Source organism: Condylura cristata, unplaced genomic scaffold, assembly GCF_000260355.1.
Source record: "Condylura cristata isolate star-nosed mole 26May11 unplaced genomic scaffold, ConCri1.0 scaffold00014, whole genome shotgun sequence".
NCBI classification, from domain to species: Eukaryota; Metazoa; Chordata; class Mammalia; order Eulipotyphla; family Talpidae; genus Condylura; species Condylura cristata.
This window is the reverse complement of record NW_004567115.1, coordinates 12,091,222-12,109,595: the sequence shown is the minus strand read 5'-3', so window position 1 is coordinate 12,109,595 and position 18,374 is coordinate 12,091,222. Positions and strand designations below refer to the sequence as shown.

The window sequence follows — 18,374 nt, the reverse complement described above, 5'->3', positions numbered from 1 at the left end:
TGTGGGTCACCTCCCTGGCCAGGGATCAAACTTGTGCTGCAGTGGCTGCAATAACTCCATAGTGCTGTGCTTTAACCAATTGCACGACCAGGGACAGCCCCAATCATTTTTTTAAACCCTTCTTCTGGAAGGTGTTTGACCCACTCCAGGGGTCATAGAAGGTGACTGGAAATCTAGAGAGACTTCATCCCAAATAGCCAAGCAGTGAGTTCATGTGCTCTTAAACCAACATCACCCTTTGGTATGAAACAGCTTTATAGTTGGATATTCCCTGATCAATTAGGAGGGTGAACAAAGACTTGGCCATGAACTGTTGGAGGAGGCAGTAGATGGGTAAAGGTGTATGTATGTGTGTGTAACCCTCACTACAGACTTAAGATAGCTTATATTCTTCCTAAATAACCTTTTCCCATTCTACATACCATGAGTCTATTATCTTTAAAGGATGATTAGTATTCTATAGTAATTCTCAGCATAAGAAAGTTGTTTTAGTAAGTAAATAAAGCACATTATTTAAGCCCCATTATTCATTTTTTTGGTTTGTTTATTTGTATTGGCATCTGATACCCATTATCCTACCAGTAGTCATTATCTTCAATAATCAACACACTAAATTCATTCTTTCCTTGCTTTATTTGTCATTGTTTTCCTCACATTTCAAATCATGTAACACAACTCGGTCCAATAGTTCTAATGACAGACAATTCAAGGCATAAGACTTCACAGTAGGTAGTTCTGAAGGGTGGTCTCATCAGCAGTTACAAGAACAAAGCTGAATTTTGAGCCAAAAAACATGATTTGAGGCCTGGCACTGCCAATTACTAACTTGGAGTAAGTAAGTTACTTTACCTCGCTGACATTCTATTCCATTATCTGTCAAATGAGAAAAACATATTGCACTTGGTTTTTATTGTGTGATTACTGTAAAGATCAAAGGAAAAAATGTTGTATTGAAAGTACTTTAATAAACTTCGAAAGTCCTATAAAATGTAGCCCAAAAAAATGACTTTAAAAGCTAGTAAAATAGAATCATTGGTAAATGATATTGTGCAACCAACTCCAGCATGTGGGGTTTTATCAATAGCAGTTCTCCAACTCCAGCTGAATGCTCTACAATTGAATTCTGTTCTACATTCTCTACCCAGAGATAGCTTCAGATCCCACAGGTAAAACCTAGTCCTCTGAGACTGCCTCTATTTCAGAAGCCAGTTGGAAATCCCAGATGTGACCTGTGCTTCTGACTTATTGGATGTAGACTGGAAGGTCCACAATCCTATTCATGGGTTCAGTTAATTTACTCCTGTGCTCACAAAACTCACAAAACTTTGCTTAATAGCTCACAGGTTTATTAGAAAAGGATGTGACTCAGGAGCACCTGGATGGGACAGGAGCACAGGGTAAGACAACAGGGGGTGGGCCTATGGTTTCCACGCCCTCTCCCAGCCCTTCACTTTGCCCATTTCTCCAAGTGTTCACCAACACGGAAGGTCTCCACACCCTGTCTTTCTGAATTGTTCTGGCAGTTCATTATGTAGGCATAATTGATTAAATTATTGGCACTTGGGATTGATTGGATCCAGACAAGCTGAGGGAGTGGGACTGAAAGTTCCAAACTTCTTCTTATGTTGATTTGTTCTCCTGGAAATATCCACACATACCCCTCTCTCCCCCCAAATCCCCAAATCAAATCACCTCATTAACAGAGCAGAAGACACCTTTGTCCCTCTTATTACTTAGGAAATAACAAGGGTTTTAGGAGCTCGGTACCAGAAATAGAATGAAAACCAAATATAATTTTCCAATTATAAATCACATTATCAGTAAATTACGCTGGATCCTAGTACAACACTTCTACCTGAATGGGGGTGGGGAGAAGTTCTGCTTCCTTTTCCAGTAATATATGACTTGCTAAATGTAATTAGCAATGAATGGAACTCTTTCCTTTCAGTTAATGATGCAAGTTTGAGATCCTAATATAAAACCTAACCAATGTAATATAAAAAGCACAAATTTGGATGGCAGTGAGACTAAAATCTAAGCCCTCGCTCTGATATTAACACATTTTGTAAACTGGGTGCGATATTTATTTTATGAGGCTTAGTTTTCTAATTTGAAAATGGGGCTAAGAAACTACCTCTTAGTATGACTGTGAAATTGGTTAGTCAATGTATAAGTGCCCAGCAGAGAAGTTGGCATCCAGTGGATAAATGATAAATGGCCATTTGCTCTCCTCCCCCCATGAACCTCATAAAAATGGGAATGAAAAATCAGCCTGTGCCGTTCCAGCCTGTTTCTTCAGTGCAGACCCACTCAATACATGGTAGGTAAGTGCAGGAGTTATGTCAGTCTAAGGTGGGAATCCTGTGGTTCTCATGTGATCCCTTGCCAGGATATTTGTCTTCAAGAAATCAGGGGTAAGATTTCATACAATTAAAGGAACAGCCTTAGCATAATGTAAAGAGCTTAAGAAAAAAGTTGAACATAGAAAGACAGGCAATTCTTAGAGCCCATGATAACTGCTTTACTGGTTTCCACAGCCACTATATTTTCCACTCTGTTGTCTAGTGAAGCTAAGAGTAAAGAGGAAGAAATTATGAAAACATTTTTCTTAATGTGAAATTCTAATTTTTTGATAAAGAAGTCTATGCTTGGGGAAAGATTTTTAATTTTGATGAAACTGATCTCTATAAGATGTGAATGCCCTCCAGGACCTATACCTCCGAGAAGGAGGCACAAAATTGAGGGTGTTGTCTGGAAAGGATCGATCAATTTCATATGCTGGTGCAAATGAAGGTTGTAATTTACCTGTGCTGCAATTTTTATTAGGATTATTGTGTTTTTGTTAGATTTTGAATGGTCTTCTCCAAATGTAATTTTCCCCATAGGCTCTGTTATATGATTGTGCAATTTTGCAGACTATGAGGTGTTTTTTTTTTCAAAATGTACATATGACATTATAGCAGGAATGCCTATATTAGAAAATTAGAGTCCATTCAATCACCTTCAAGAAACAGACTCCATTTCAGCACAATAAATAGTTGAACCAGGGAAAACTTACAGAGCTTTTAATAGGATCAAAATTGGAATTATGTTAGAACGTATAGGTGAATCAAGAGAAAGGGACGAAAGGTGGGTCTGCAGAACTTCTCCCTATCCAGGTGAGCAGTGCTGCCTGGGGGGAGGAGAGATCTTGTTTCAACCACAGTTGCTTCTCTCTCTTTTAGATACTGAACTTTTGCCAAGGTTCCCTTTCAAACAAGGATTTTGCCACTACAAATGCAGGGTGTGAAGTGTATAAGCCACCAAATGTGATGATGCTAGTGGTAGATATCTTTAGATGGTTAATATTTCAGTCCCTGGTCATAGTGTTTTTAGGTCAAGAAGAGACTCTATATAGACCACGACCCATGCTGCTCATTAAAGAAATTTCCAGGGGTTGTTTTAGTTGAATATGTTTTTTTTTAGTTGAATATGTTTTTTTTTTTTTTCATTTCTAGAACACTTTCTTCTGGATTTTCTGGTGTTTCCCATACTTAGGTTCAGGGTCTACATTAATGGCCATAATCCTGCATAACTGCTGCTGTGTGCTAGCTAGTGTATCATACCTCAACACACGTGATGGCCACCCGCTCCTCACTGGTGTCATTAATTTTCATCACCTGGTCAAATTTTTATCTTATTTTATCAATGCATAATTCCATGCAGTATGTTTTTTTCTCTTGTAATCAATCCATGCAAATATGCTAATCTTCATCAAAATCCACCCCCCACCCCAATCTTGATATCTTTTGATGATTCTTGTCTAAACCAATCTTTGTTTTCATGGCTACAAATGATGTTTTTCAACCTCAGCCACCACATCAATACTTGTCATTGATAAAGTAATATTTGCATAGTATTTTCATAACCCAATTAAATGTTCCTTTCTCCTGCTTGGAAACTCAGCCTAATAACATTCTGAAGATCACATTCTCTTTGATTTTTGCTAAGGAAGTTTTGGTATAACCTTTGGCCAAAAACATTAAGATTCACACTTGTTCCCATGTTGCCAATCTTTATTCAAAGCTATGGCCTTTCAGACCTGGTCTTATTCTGTCACTATCCACTCTCCTGCACCTTTGATGTTAACAATCTATAATTTATTTGAGAGAAAGAGAGAGGAGATGGATTTTTTTTTTTCCTGCCCCAAGTACAGGCTGGTTCTTTCATCCCTGCTTCTCTGTGCTCAAGCCTGATCTGTTCCAGAGTCATCATGTGTTGCCCTCCCCTGTCCTAATCTCACTCATCCTTTGCCATAACCCTGGAGGGCCCAGACAGGCAAAATTCTTAGAGAGCTTTTGAGCTACTGAAATGTTTCCTGAAGCATGTAGAAACTCCAGGATCAAAAAGGCCACATGGAAAGGCTTTTGTTTGTCATGTACAGAGGCCATGGAAGATGGGAATATCCCAGGACTCTTCTTGATTCATGATTGAGAGCTATCTTCTGAGACTTTGGATTCATAAGGAACACTGAATATGGATTCCCAAACCTTGGTACAAATGGAACTAGCTGGGGGTTCACTGTTCACCAGCTCCAGAAAAGAGGGAGTATTTCAACTTCAACAGAGGTGCTGCCATGGTCCATAGAGTTCCAGATGATTCTGGAACAGAAACCCCACAGTTCTAGTTAGATATTCAAGGCTATGGAAAGATTAGAAAATCTAGTGAGTGGGGCAGGTGATAATATCCATGATGAGCCATGGGGAAAGAATCAAGTCCAGGACTGAAAGAACAGAAACTGACAGCTGCTTTTGGGACAGTGTATGGCAAGTCCATTTCTGTGAGCTCAAACAGACCAGGGCTCTAGACCCAACAGGGTGAGGGAAAGTTAAATCCAGGAATCAGATTTCTAAGCTGTAGTGTAAATCATAAGGTAGATCAGAAAATGGAAAGTTCCATCCATGGAGAAAGAACAGCCAAGACACAAACAGCACTGGCTAACATCTGCTCAAAACATGGCTCCTAGCACACCCTCAAGTGAGGTTCTGTGGAATAGGTCTCAGCAAGCTGACAGAATTTGAAGCCCGAAAAGTGGTAACTCGGAAACAACCATGGTGGTGTGACCCCAAGTGTGGTCTCCAGTGCGCCCAGCACGCTCATATACCTGTGCCTGCTCTCCCTCAGTGCCCCCTCCACCACATGGCTGCTGTTCAAAGCCTGAGCTCCCACGTGAGCCCTGCATTCGTCTCTCCCAGCAGCTAGCCTGGCTGCCTCTTTCATCCCAGGACTCCTGAGCTTTCACATGCTGCTCAGTAACTGTTTGTGGGATGAATTAAGAAATTAATTAACAAGTGACAAGCATGTCCATGGAGATCTGAGATGCCAAGTAGGAGAATGGTCGGTGTCGAATGGAGCAGGAACCTGTGCACCAGGAAGCAATATGGCTGTTTCGAGGGCAGCTGGCTTCTCCACCCTTCAACTTCTGCTCCTCCAGTCCCAAACTTGGCCCTTTCTCTGGCACTCTTAGTGACTATTATCACCAGCCAACTCACCAGACTTTTTGCCTTGATCACCCCCTCCTTCCTGCCCCATATCTGGGGAGGACTGATTCAGAGCAGACTGAGAGAAGAGGGTTCACTGGCCCAAAATGGAAAACTAGTTCATCTGAAGTGAGGGACCCAAGGAAGTTTCTAGAATGCTATATTTGAAAAATATTTTAATGATTTTATAACAGTAATGCTTCAAAACATCTTACAAAGTGCTTACAGTAAAAAGTGAAAGCGCTTCCCTCTCTTTTTTGGTGAACAGCTGGGTGGCTTCTGATATGGTGTTATTTCAAACAGTGTTCAATGAATATTCTTACATAGCTGTATCTGCATTATCTAGATAGTTCTATAAAATAAATTTCAAGAACAGAAATTGCTGCAGATTTTTCACATCTAAAAATTATTTTCAAATAATTTCAAACTTAAAGTTGTAAGAATATTGCAAATAACACATGAAATCTTTACCCAAATGCTTTGCCTACCTATTTCTTTCTTATTTGCCTGTCTCCCCCATAGTGAGATCCCCTCTTCCTTGTGACCTCTTCTAAGCTATTTTGCTAAAGTGTGGCTCTTTACCCCCATTGATTTCAGTGTGTATTTCCATATTTCTTAAGAAGAAATACATCACTGTAGTACAGTTATCAACTGCGGTAATTTAACATGGATAAAATAATCGACTGTCTACATTCTAATTTTGGTAATTGACCCAAATATGTTCTTTTTTAGCAATTTTTCCTTCTAGGATGGAATCAGATACTGCATTTTGTTGTCTCAATTTAGTCCCTTTTAATCTGGAACATTTTCACAGCCTTTTTTGATATTTATGACATTGACATTTTTAAAGAATATCATCCCTATTTTTGAACGCAAGCCTTCTTCCCCTTGAGGTTTGTCTGATCTCTCATGATTAGGCCAGCTTAGGCCTTCTGATTTGCATAGTGGGCGGTGTGTCCTTCCTGGTCAGGATAACACGTCCAGAGGCACATGGTGTCCTTCTGCCCCTCATGGTGGGGCTAAGGATTGCATCTTTTAAATTCGTGTACACAAAGTTCTTTTCCCTGAACCTCTCGCCAGTGGGCACACCTGCCTCAGCGTAGGACTTTGCCCATCCCCCACCCCCTCCTTCACACAGGCCACACCAGTCCTCTTAACTTATTCCCAGATACCTTATGCTTGTTAATGTTTTATTTCAATTTCAATGTTTTATTCCACTTTCACATTATTACATCTCAGTAGGTTCCCCAGATATCAAAAATGTGGTCAGCCCACATGATCCTTTGTATCTCAAAGCTCCCTGGGAGCTCGACAACCTGAGGGTGTTGATAGCATAGGTTGGTGGCTCACTCTGGGCTCCCTGCTTGAGAGTTCAGCAGGACAGAAGACAGTTTTTGTTTTTTGTTTTTTGTTTTCCTTCCTTTGGGAGAGAAAATTGCTTCTACCCTCTGTCCACAGAACTTATTACACCATCTACATTCCTTCTCTTTCCTGTAACCCACTCTGAGGAAAGGTAGCCTGGGATTTGGAATAGGAGGGCCTCATTTCAGCAGCCCCCTCCATCTTTTATCAGGGATGAACCAGTGGTGGCTCCCCTGACTTCCCCACACACAGTCTATAAGCTGAGATCAGATACCCAGATGTGTAAGTGATGGAGACATACCTGGGAAGGAGCCGGCCTCCCTGGATGGTTAGGGGCTGGCTCTGCCCCTCCCTGGCCATCCATCATGGCCACCCGAGGAGGACAGGTGGCCCAGGGACAGCGCTCACCCCAGAGGCAGGCGGAGCGGCCTCACTCACACCTCACACTCTGCCAGCATTAGCTAACAGCTCCTCATACACCCCTCTGAGATAATTAAGCATTATTATCCCTATTGGCAGGTGGAGACGGTAAGACAGAGTGGTTAAGTGACTTGGTTATAACTGCTGGATTGTTTGAGGGAGAAGCCGTGCCAAGAAGGGCGTACAGTTCAGGAGGCCAGAAGAGCTTAAGCTATTTAATGTGACTGATTATTTTAAAATCACTGTGGGAGGATGGGGGAGGGGAGAGAGGTTGGAGGAGTGGCTAGTGGACACTGGTAAGGGATCACAAATTTTACTGTGAATACAGAATACACCTTGAATGCTTATTAAAGTGGGTTATCGCCATTTGTCAGAACTTACATTATGTCAAAAGGATGGGGAGAAAAATTGAAGGTCATAGTCAATTCAGTGAGAACAATAGAATAAACCCCGTAGGCTAGCAGCTGGACAGAGGTCTCCAAGATGACTGTTTGAGTCAGCCTCCATCTGCAGACAGAGAATGCAGCCGAGTCTTCAGGCCCCACCTCTCCCCTTTCTGTCTTATTTTCATGGGGATCAGCCCTGGCACAGATCTCCAGGCATCTCTGTCTCCACACACAGGGATGGGGCAGAATGGGAAGAGGGCTTGGGAGCCTGAGTCTCATGAGAGGGACACACGGGCAAAGATGGAAGGGCCTGATGCTCTGTTCTCAGTAATTGGAGCCACGGGGCCATGGTGAGTGGGAAGCCCCAGATGCTACTGGCTGAGAGGAGAGAACAATCCGGGAAGAGTCAGGAACCTGGAATGAGTAGCAGTGAAGCAGTTAAGAGACTCCTGAGGGTTAAAAAAAAAAGGCATACTTTCTGCCAGGTTTAAAGAAAAAAATGGCTGGCTGCACACTAGACGTGACCCAGGAATGGAAGAGTAGACAATATAGCAGAAGTCTAACCTTCTCCTCAGGTCTGCCCATCTTGTTCCTGCCAACTTCACTGTTCAAAGAGACTGGACACTCATCCTCCCAGCTCATCCCCCTTGCAGAAGGTGGGGACAGATTTTTATTTCAGCTACCAGGCAGACATATCCGTGCCCACTACATCTTGAGGGGTAGAGGTGCCCTCTGTAGGTTCCCTCTGCAGTCCACCTTCTCAGAAAGTGCACGGAACATCTAGAACCCATGGGAATTATTAGCCCAACCACTCTATGCAGGAGCAGACTTTGTAGGAAAACAGATAGTGAGGCCCAGACCTCTGAAATTGTAGCAAAAGGCCTAGCCTGTGCCATCACGAACTGAATGCCACTTGGGGGGCTGTGGGGGCGGGGGGGGGGGAATCTCTACACAGCACCCTTCTCAGGAGAGAAGTAGTTTTGGCCCTTTCTGGTTAATGCATAACCAAGGAGTACCAAGGGACTCCAAAATTGTTAAGTAGTGCATGCACTAAAGGGATCCGGCCATGTGTGCTCACATGGAAGCAGACTCTCTGTGTGATGGATCTTTAATAGAATTTGTGTGCAGAAAGAGAGAGAAAAAAAAAAAGAATGGATATTTCTTATAATAGTTTCCCAGTGAAACTCCCAAATGCCACATCCCCTTGTGGGCAAACAGCCAAACAGTATGCCCAAAGCAGGGCTGCTAAGACCCAAAACTTTGCAAGTCTAAGGCACCTAACATTGGGGAACAACAAGAAAGGCATAAGGCAGATCTCCGAAAGAAGAACAAAAGGAGATAACACATCAAGTCATTGACAGCCTCCTCACGTGTCTCTTGCCTGCTTGTCACCTCCAGGTCTCCTCAGCAGAATCAGGGTACAAGTCAAAGCTAGGGAAGCAAGAATCCCCCAGAGCCCACCTGCCTTCCATAGGCTGTGGCTTCACCCACCTGGCAACTCAGCTCCACTAGTTCCTGGAGCTGCCCTGTTCAGGATGTCCAGCTCATGGACACTGGCACCTGTAGTCCCAGAGGACTGCATGTAGGAGGGAGAAGGGAAAGCCCAGAGAGGGCTCCTACTGCCTGCTGTGAAAAAGATGAAAGCAGCCAGTGACTCATCCATCCTTGTCACTCCATCTTTTCTTTTTAATTATAAACTCAAGAAATACTGTGTAACTAAAGAAAATAATAATGATAATGCCCACATCTCAGCCATGAAGGGGCTGTTGGGGCTGTGGGTAGTAAAAGACAGCTGTTTGCCCTCACAGTGTGGTGCAGAGAAATAATGTCTGTTTGGTTTAAGAACAAGATTTTTTCCCAGCTGGGATACGTCACCAAGTGGCCTTTCTGTTCTTCACACACGAAATACACGCTATCATCGGCATATTTTAAGTTAATTTATGCCCAAATAGGCCTTTCTCTGGCTGCTGGGAAATGATGTCTGGGCTGCAATTACCTGTCGCAGCATCTCACAGAGGGCTTCGGTGCTTATAGCTCAGGGGAGCAGTAGTGGGACCCCACCTATTGTAAATCTCTCTATTTGTAGTTATTTAAATTACATATTTTATTACTAGTACCAAATACATCGTGTCATTCATTTTGGAGGAGCAACTAATGCTTCAAGAAAAGCTTTGAAAAACATTCTATTTAGAAACAATTGTTGTCTACAGCCAATGCAATGTGTCTTTTTGGGTTGTCTTTTCTCCAGCCCTTTTCTCTGTTCCCTGTTCCATTTGCATGACAAATAAGACCATCCTCTCCAAAAGCTCACCTGTTCCTGCAGCTTGCTTCCCACCTAAAGTTCTAATTCTCTGTATGCTGCATCATAATCCTGAGCATGGCAATAAATTACAGTGTCACCATCAAGATTGTGGCTTCTGGAAAGAAATAAGCAGCAGGGCCAGATGAACTCTCTCAGAAGATGGAGAGACTGTTTTCATGCAAATTCCTGGCATCCTGGGGAACCAGGAGCAGCCTCTTTATTATACAGACTGAGTTGCAATTCAGCAGCCAGAAAGCCTCTTCCATGGGCTGTTAGAAGCTGGTAACACTCAGAGGCAGATAACCTTTTAGGCAAACATTTCTTTTCCTTCCTGGCTGATTCAGGTCTTAAGTGGAATTTGCTGATGAGGTTAGGGGAAATGGGTCAGTGTGCTTGGAGCATTTTAAAATAGAGATGTTCAGTTTAAAATGCCTTCCTAATAGAACAGGTACAGCCACATTGCTCCTCTGGATCCAGGACGGTGGACAGGGGCTAAGGAACGGAATGCACCCTGCAGGCAGGGCCATCTGTGTGCAGCTGTCCACAGAGGGCTTCCCAGGGCTCTCTGGGCTGGTCAGACACCCAGCACTGCTCTCAGGGGCAGTAAGTCCAACCTGCATCCCACTGCTATGCAATGTAACCTTCCCCTTGACTCACCCTCCATTTTCCTTGTGCCACAGCTGAACTTGACAGAAACTTTCCTAAAGCCAGCTTGTTGTCTTGGCCCTGCCCCCATCATTTTAAGACCTTTTGAATTTAGTACTGGGTTGGTAAATATTCATCATCTATAAATGATACTGCTTACCTGGCATGATGTTCTTCTGTGCTGAGCCCAGATAAAACCTCAGAATCCTTCTCAACCCAGCCACTAACAATGGCCAGAGTTGATGTTCAAAATGAGAGCTCATGCAGAACAGGACTGAAGCTGGATTGATCTAGACCAGTAGAAGTATAGGGACAAATTTGGGAATTTGCTAGAAATATATTCTCACTCCTATCCCAGAACTAATAAACTCAAAAGTCTGAGTCAGGGCCTCCCAAAGAGTCTGAGTCACCCTAAAATTTGAGAACCATTGCTCCAGGCCAGTGGTTGTGATAAATCTGCACATTAGAATCACTTGAAACTTATAAAAACTTTGGCACCCAGAGATTCTGAATGCATCCAGTAACCCATTGGTATTTAAAAAAAACCCTAACTTCCTCCAAGTGATTCCAATGGGCAGCCAAGTTTGAGAACCACCAGGCCCAGCTTTCTGTGTATGAAAAGAAGAAGGGGATCATTGCTTTCAGCTAGCATTATACAATTAAGATGCAGCTGGGGGGTGGGGGACACATGATGGGAGGGGACAGGGATCACCAGGTTGTATAAAGCACAGTGGACTATGGTAGAGGACTGTAGGTGCCTTGGTGGTGGAAGAGCTAAGGTAACTATACCCAAGGAGCAATATTCTATGCTGTCCAAACACTAACAAGAATGTAAAACAACAGTACTTCAACTGAAAAAAAAAAAAAAAAGACATATCTAACTAGGCCTGGAGGAGTAACCACCTGGGTCTGTGGGTACTCCTGGGGGAGGAGGAGAAGGGTGGGATTCGCCCTCGGGCATGTCAGCTGGTAAGACTAGCAGGTTCCAGCATCATCACTGGGGCTGTCTTCCGTCTTCTAGCTAATCAGCCCAAGTGCCAGGTGCTGTCCTGAAGTCCTCCCCCACAGCACTCATGTTGCCAGGCAAGAGCCAGGGTCAGGTCCATGGCACAGCAAAGTTGAAGTGCCCCCTGTTGGCTACCTGCTGGGATTCCATCTGAATGTTAGCGGTCTCCCACTGCCCCCTAATAGAAACCCATTGCACTCTGCCCCCTGGGAACTTAACCATATTTCCAAACTAGTGCCTGATAAAATTGTACACATTGAAGACATTAGCTTCCTAGGGCTGCTGCAATGAAGTACCACAAACTGGAACTTTGAACGACAGAAATGTATTCTCTCACGGTCCTGGAGGCTAACGTCCAAATTCAAGGTGCTGACCCAGTCATGTCTCTCCCTAAGACTCCAGAGCAGCATCCTCTTCCATGCCTAATGCTGGTGGCTGTGTCAGTCCTTGACTTGGAGACATGATACCCACATCTACCGCTGTCTTCATTTGGTGTTCTCCGCATGCTGTCTTCTGATAGGGACAGCAATCATTGGATTTAGGGTTCATCCTAATCCAGTGGGACATCATTTTATGTGGTTACATTTACAGACACAAATTCAAATAGGGTTAGAGAAGGTTAGAATTTGAACAGGTATCTTTTTCTCAGGGACACAATTCAACACACAATCATAAATTCTTGTGTAATGGTATCCCGAGTGGTTTATGTTTACATCATGTTGGGTATTCAGAAGCATCTCAATGTTTTATATATTATAAATCTCTTATAGACTTAAATGGTGAAATTCACAGCCATTGCCTGGAGCACTCAGTCATAAGCCTGTCACTTCCAAATTTCCAGGGATAATTCATGCAACATGATTCCAATATTTGATGAAGAAGTCCTTGATCACCATATTCAAGATCCATGAGTATCTGGATTTTTGTTTTATCCCCACTGAGACCTCACCTCCTACACAAGATGGTAGAAAAAAGATCTGTAGCAGTGCCCAGACACACACAGGTGTTACCCTTCTGGAACTTCTACAATACATAACTAACAAGGGGAATCAGCCCTATGCTCAGACTTTGACCTTGAAGTCTCCTCTTTTGGGTAGGTGAAACTCAAATTATGAGCATTGTCTGTCTGAACTCACATTGACAAAAGTGTGAGTGGCATCGGGGATGTCCAGGAGTCCTGGCGAGTAAGCTGAGTCAGGATTGCCACATCCCACTAGGGAGCTGACAGGGTAGGGTGCTGCATGGGTGCTCCTTGTGGTAGACTGGCTGAGGCCAAGACAAGAGCTCCTTGACTCTGTGACCTTCTACCTTTTGGCATCACACCTGTTGGCATCATACCTGCTGGCAGATGTGGATGTGACTTATCAGCAGCTGACCCTAACATGGCCTGGTTACAACTAATCTGCTCCCACATAGCTTCTTTTAGTTTACCAAATCAATCTCCCTCCCTTCCTCTCTCCCTCCCACCCTCCCTCCCTCCCTCTCTCTCTCTCTCTCTCTCTCTCTCTCACACACACACACACACACACAATCTTTATGGTTTTTCAAATACCTGATAATCTATAATTACTGTGAAACAGTGGATTTTGCAAATCCTTTTGAAGTATTTCTCAGCAACATAATAATTCAAATTCCAGCTTTAGCGGGCGGTCAGTGTGTGAACTGGAGTGGGAGAGCTACTCTCTGACACTGGTGAGGTTCCTCTCTCTCCTCTTCCCTCTACCTTCCCCCAGGTCCCAGCAGTGACCTCTAAAGTGCTCTGAGGAAAGCAGGTCCTATACCCTCAGCCTCCCTGGGGAAAAGTGAGTCATCTGATACCAGACAAGGACAAGACTCTCTACAAGTCCAAAGTCAGTCCCTCTTTGCCTGATTGGCTACAGGTTTCTTCTAATGAGCCTTGTTAGTTCTCCTCTCCCCCCACCCAAGAATTCTGCCCCCGTGATCCTTCCCTTCTGATGGAGCCCCTTCCTCATGCCTCACAGGGCATGTTGAGCATGTCGGTCTTGAGCCTTCCGGGCCGGACTTCTCTCCCAGCAAGAGGACCTGCCCTGCCCGCAGAACCCTACTTGCCCCAACACCACCTCCTCCCCTCCTCCTAGTGCCATCCAAAGGGCTGGCCACCATCTTGTGATAGACGATTTTCCTTTGACATAGTTGAAGACAAGCTGAATCATCATCGTCATAGATACCTCAGCATCAGAAGCCGCCTTAGAGGACGTGCTATTTGAAAAGCCAGAAAGAAGGCTTAAATTCCTAGGAAGAAAGAAACCCACGGCTGGAGTCCCACCTCCCCCACCCCCCACCCCTCCACTTTTCTGGACTTCCTTTGTTCTGCCTCAGAGGTCAGAGTCCCCTGCTCTCTTGGCTAAGTGGGATAGCTGGTTGTGACAAGCTGTCACCTGCCTGTCCAGGGCCGCACTTTCCAAAGCCTCTGCCACCTGCTGGGATGGGAGGTGGCGATGACAGACCAAACTCCGTGTTCAGTGAGGCCCAACAGCGCAAGGTGGCAGGAGGGCTGAGGCGCCTGGCCAGCGGGCCTGGCACCGTCACTTTACATGCAAGAGGGAACAGCTCAACAGCTGTCACTGGCAGCCCCTGGGGTCTGCTCCAGACTTGGCAGAGAGGACACCTTCAGATTCCCAAATCTCCTCTTTGAAATTCAGAAGAACCACTCATTCGCCTCCCCTTCCCCTCTCTCTGCACAAACATACACGAAAGATAAGCCCCAAGTCTCTTTCCTCTATTCTGCAGGGCCAGGTTTCTCTGATTCACTGTCTCATGTGCACAGGTGCGCCTTAACCCAGGTATCTTGAGAGAACAGAAATCCCTCCTCCCCTCAGCGGGGAGACCTAGGCCCTTGCCAGGAACAATACCCCTCTCCTTAATGACGAAATGCATGGGGTCTCTGGCCTTCGGGGCTCTGGCCTCCAGGTGTTTGAAGTCTCTTAGTTCCCTGGGTGAATTTCCTGCATCTCTTCCCAGTCCTGGGTACCATGTGGCTACAGCAGCAGCAGCTGATGCATCCTGTTCTGGGGGAGGGAGGGTGCAATCAGAGCCTTTGTTGAAGTCCAGGCCTGCCCTGTAGGCATTTGTCACGGGCTAGCATTTGCACTGGGACATCTCCCACCACAAAAGCCTGCCTCAGTCCTCAGGGAAATCAGGGCTGTCTTCTTTGCAGAAGGCTGGATGCTTGCTGGGAGGTTGAGGCCAGATTGCCTTTATCCTCCCCAGGCTCTGGGTTAGAGACCAGATAAAAATACACTTTGCGGTTACTCCTTTTCCTCTCCCTTTTGCTCAGATTAACCACGTCTACATTTTTTTAAGGTATCTTTGCTAAAGTCCACGTTGTATCTCTGGTGATTTAGAAAAATCATGAGAATGGTCAGTGTAAAAATATCCACCTCTGGCCGAGGCATGAGGGGAATGAGCAAGTAAGAGCGGCAGCTTTTGTGTGTTCCCACGGCAGAGTCTAGGGCTCATAAAGGGGCCAAGAGAGGGAAATTCTGGTGCGTGGCATGAAGGACTGAAAGGGAGGCACATATTTGTCCTAAAGATTGATGAGCTGTGAAGGGTGCCTTTAGTGAGTGCCCAATTTAGTCCTGCAAGCAGCATCAAGCCTCCAAAGCATGCTCTGCTCTCTACTCACCTCCCTTTCCTGCCCTTTGTTTCTGGGCTTCGGCCACCTTGGATTCAGTCCCATTACCATCCTCTCTCTGACCCTCAGCGTTTGCACATGTTCCTCTTTGCAGCAATGAGCCTCCTCCCGTCACTTTACCTGATTTAATTCTATGCTTCCTCTAGGACTGAGCACAGTGAAATAATAGTTACCTTGGGTATAGCACTTACCCTCCTACCCCTCTGTCACAAGCACGATATGGATAGTAACCCACTTACTACAACATCCTAACGATCCATTGCACAGAGATGGTAGATACTTACCCCAGGTTACACGGGACTGGTATGGAAAACTGACCCAGCCCTCAGGTGCTCTTAACGCTGCAGGAGCCTGCCCCTCTGGCTGTCCCTAGCCACCTTCCAGACCCCTGCTGGTGATGGAGAGTCTTTCTGGTTCTCAGGACACCCTGTCTTCCCCCCCCCCCATCACTTTTAATCTTGTTAACAACAGTTTAAGTTTAATTTTCTTACTTAACAGTTTAAGTTTCATTTTCTTACATGCCTCCCCATAGTTGAGGGTGGCGATCCTGGCTGGCTCAGCGCTGGGACACCAATTCCTCAAAAGGGTGAGAAACAGAACAGTGCTCTTTCATTTCTTCTTGATGGGCAAATGAATGAGTGGATTGTTATCAATTCTTGGGTTATGAAATCAGGACTGGCAGACAAACTGAAGGCCAAAGAGAGAACCCAGTTGGAAATTCCCAACTTAGGTTAGAGGGCAAAAAAAAAGGAAAATCGAATCTAAGAGCAGCCTGTTAGAGAATATGTCTCCAGCCTTCAGATCTTGAGCTCCCTAGAAGGCTCCACGGATGGACCACAAGCACCTACAGAGACCTCAGTGCTCAACCAGTTACACTCAGCAGCCCTGGACTGTCCAGGCTGCAGTGGGGAAATCTTGCTGAGGGAGGAAGAACAAGGACAGTGGGACAGAGGATCTTGGGATCTTGTAGTAGAAAGTATTGCTCATTCTTCCTTTTTTCTTTGTTTTATTTCGTCTCACCCAAATGTGACTTTTATAATGTGGTGGAACAAAGACAGCCGTAACTTGTAGCTCACCGCTCCTGGAACCAATATCACACAGTATAGAATTTCAAGTTATAGCACCTTTACAGCAGTCATGCTCTCCTGACACCACTTCCCTCCCAGTGACACCAGAGTCAGCATAACGAGAACTGGGGAGCAAGTGGAGCCTCAGGACCAGTCATCAGCCTGAGTGCACTGTGCCCACATCTGGGCAGAGACCTGCACATCTGGGGGAGACCTGCACATCTGGATAGAGACTCAGAATCAGCCATCACCCTGAGTGTCCTGTGCCCACATATGGGTAGAGACCTGAACATTTGGGCAGAGACCTACACATCTGGGTGAGACTTGCACATCTGGGTGGAGACTCAGGGCCATTTGTCACCCTGTGTGCTCTGGGCCCACATCTGGGCATTTTACAGGGCACCCCAATGTGAATTGGGTTGCCTGCCTGTACGAAGGAAGAGTCCCCCAATTTAGGAGGTCTGCGGTACTAAAAGGAGGATGCGACCAGAAGTATCCAGCAGTTTGTCCGCGTTCATTTAAACCACCTACTGGCATTCATCGTAGAGGGAACTGCCCGCTTTCTGACAATTTTTATTGCCAAAATGAGTGCCCAGTCTAGTGTGGGAAGGAGAAGCCATGTTAGTTTCTTCTCCAGAGGTGGATGGAGTCTGTGAAGCCTTAGGACCTTCTACAGGAGGGGCATTGTCATGCAGAGAGGGATTTTGTGCTGAAAGGTTTAAGGTGTTCAGCAGATGATACTCTTCCTCTTCCAACTCCACCCTCCTGCAGTCCTCAGGGAGAGGCTTATCTATTGTCTGTGCCATTATCCTAGATTCGGCCATATTCAATTTATGGAAGACATCTTCCATCTTGGTTTGCATACTTTTAAAAGTAGAATCAAAAGCAGTACTTTTTCCATCTCTTATAGCCAATACCTCATCTCGTATATTATCAAAAGCCAAATTAAAAGCAGTAAGATTTTCGTCATCGTAACCTGTATCTGGTCCTGCATAGACTGAAAGGCTGCATCAAAAACAATACGATTTTCATTCTTCACACTGTTTATAGCCGAGTTAAGGGCCTGTATCTGGTCCTGCATGCTCTCAGTAAGGGTCTGAATTTGAAGTTGCTGTCTCTCATTAGGAGCCTGAATTTGGTGTTGCATATTCTCAGTAGATTTAGTAGAGCATCTGCCTCTCATAGAACCAAAACTGTAGCAGATAATGCTGATACACAACACCAAAAAAACACCCAGGAGCACAGATTGTAAAGTAGGGATGGCTTGTAGACCACCCATGTATGTATACAGAAGCAAAATCATTTGTCACAAACCAGGCTTCACTAGGTTATTTATGTTTATAAAACTGGTGGTAATATTCAAAGGAAAAAGGGTACTGAGGCTTAAGGCCGGAAGAAAACTGAAAGAACTCAAGCTGGTGATAAAACCGCTCAAACTCATGGTGCTAAACATAACAGAGAGCTTAACACAAAGAGGAAAAAAAAGTTCTCAAGACATAAAAATGTTGAAGTCACGTGTCCTGTAGACCTAATGCGCTTATGGTGACCAACGCAAGGTACTTGGGCTAGTCAGCCACAGGTGTAATTGCCCCACGTTAGGCACCACATCTGTTACAGGGCACCCCAATGTGAATTGAGTTGCCTGTCTGTGGGTCTTCACCCGTGCGCTTACGATTCAATCGTATTATGGACACACTCAAAAAGGTTAGATAATGGATTTATTTATAAGGAGAAAGGTAAGGGAATAACCCAGGGAAAGAGAGAGAGAAATACAAGTTAACTAGAATGTCCTACCAGTTCTGCTGACTTGGACTCCACTGACATGCTGACAATCAATTGAGAGCCAAAACGATCAACCGCAAACCACCAGGCCAAAACCGCCCCCCAGAGCCCACGTGTCCAGTTTTATCCCAATCTGGCTGCTCACCTCCGCCCTCACGTCCCAGCTGCTTCTCCTTGGTACTTGGTACACATCTGGCGAGACCTGCACATCTGGGCAGAGACTCAGGACC

The 18,374-nt window shown here is 44.9% G+C and overlaps 1 protein-coding gene across 3 annotated transcripts in view; it reads left to right on the top strand.

The window, feature by feature from the left end:
• EPHB1 (EPH receptor B1) overlaps window positions 1–18,374 on the top strand; it is a 416,952-nt gene that overhangs the window by 383,424 nt on the left and 15,154 nt on the right. The gene's annotated exons all lie outside the window — the stretch shown is intronic.